Source organism: Laccaria bicolor, genomic scaffold, assembly GCF_000143565.1.
Source record: "Laccaria bicolor S238N-H82 LACBIscaffold_5 genomic scaffold, whole genome shotgun sequence".
NCBI classification, from domain to species: domain Eukaryota; kingdom Fungi; phylum Basidiomycota; class Agaricomycetes; order Agaricales; family Hydnangiaceae; genus Laccaria; species Laccaria bicolor.
In genome coordinates, this window is record NW_001889876.1 from 231,553 (window position 1) to 233,539 (window position 1,987).

Sequence of the window (1,987 nt, forward strand, 5' to 3'; positions counted from 1 at the left end):
ATTCTTTCGGATATTCTGCACATGCTGTTAACATTTAAATTGACACCTTGGGACCTCCGCACTTTTATGGGTCGTTATTTTTTCGGATATTTCGCACATGCCATGGATATTTAAGTTGATGCTTTGGGACTTCTGCACTTTCATGCAACATTTGTCTGGACACCTGGGTTGTCTTTCTTTCGGCTATTCCACATGTCCTGTGGATATTTAAATTGATTCGCCAGCATCTGGAGAATATGCCGCAAATTCAAGCCAAATCTCCGGAAATGCAATATCCAGGAATTCCACAATGTCTTTTCCCCAGCATCCAGAGAATACGCCACAGATTCAAGCAAAATCTCTGGAAATGCAATATCTGCGAATTCCGTAAATTTTCTCCCAAGTGCAATATCCGGAAGATTTGCAGGCCAACCATTGGGCCCAACAATCAACCATAGAGTGTCATGGAGGATGGCCCTAACATAGGCACTATAAGCTACCTTGTGAGCAGTTGGGCCCAACATATGCCATTAGGTACAGAAAATATGTTGGCCACAACATTAGCCCATAACCTATTCCTCTGGTCATTGGGCCAAACATACAGCCATCGTGCACCTTCAACATTGAGCCCAACTACCACCCTTAGGCTAATTCCAGCCACGAAATACCACCATAATTGGGCCAAATGATTGGTTTGTGGTGCTTTGTTTGGGCTAATCATTGGGCCCAACATTCAACCTTAAACATCATTATGGCATTGGCCCCACATATGGTCCCATATGTGCATAGCCATTGGGCCCATTTGTGTACTGCTATGAGCCATAGGACAATTGCCAGTTTCTATTGTTATGGTTCAATAGCACACCTGCTGAATGCCCTGGGGCTGATTCATCCTTGGAGGTGTCTTTAAGTCAGGTCATGTTGTAAGTTGACCATGTATTGAGTAGATATCCACATGAATAGCCTCCTCTAGCTTGGAAGCCAACTTGGGCATGATGTGAGAAACTGATGATGTGGCAATAGCAATATGTAAAGTCATGTCAATCCTTCAGCCATAGAGCTTACAATTATGTTTTGAGATAGGACAGTAGGTATCAATATGAAAGGCTTAGAATGACCTTTCCTAATGTGAAAGACAACTTGTGCATGATGTCAAAAACTAATGCTGCAACACTGGCAATATGAATGCAATCCTTCAACCTCATCCCCATAACATAGATAAGGCCAAGGACACCATAAACTACATGTCAACTACAAACTCTTCCAAACATTTGTAGTCTGAAAAAGCGGACACTACAAACTTTTGTAGTCTCAAGATAAGATTGCGGGATCGCTGCACATGGGGGTAAGGAGGAGTAGACCTCCCAGGGTTCTTCCATGGCCCTGTAGTTCTTTCGCGCCGGATCGAAGGACTGGCAGCACTGAAAGAAGCTACGGAGTGAGCTGTAGGGGCTGGTAATGCTGGTGTATCGGCGATATGCATCGCTGATGATGCGAGGACGAAATCGGAGTTGAAAGTATCAGAGGCTCCAGCCACATGATTGTGGTTGTTTGCACTCTTTCCTTTTCCTCCGCGTCGGAAGGGTCTCTTCTTCTTCTGCTGCGAGCTGCCGGATTCGGCGCTCTGCTGCTGAGAATATTGAGGCGTAGGGCCTTTGCCCTTGATAGACTGGTGGCTACCACTTTTATGATTAATCTATGACAACTGTCCAAGAGGCAATGTGTATACTGCCACAGGTTTTATGAAAGGCATCTCATTAGGATTGCCCATCTATTTCATTCAATTTATCACTGGAATCTTTCATAAGATATAGGCAAGAATAATGAGATATCATGAGGATATTTCATTAAGCTCTTTGGCCCTTTCATTGCCATTTCATAGACTTTTCATTAGGATATTTCATTAGGCTCCTTCGCTTTTTCATTGCCATTTCTTAGAATTTTCATTAGGAGTTTTGAGTAGGCTCCTTCGCTTTTTCATTACCATTTCTTAGAATTTTCATTAGGA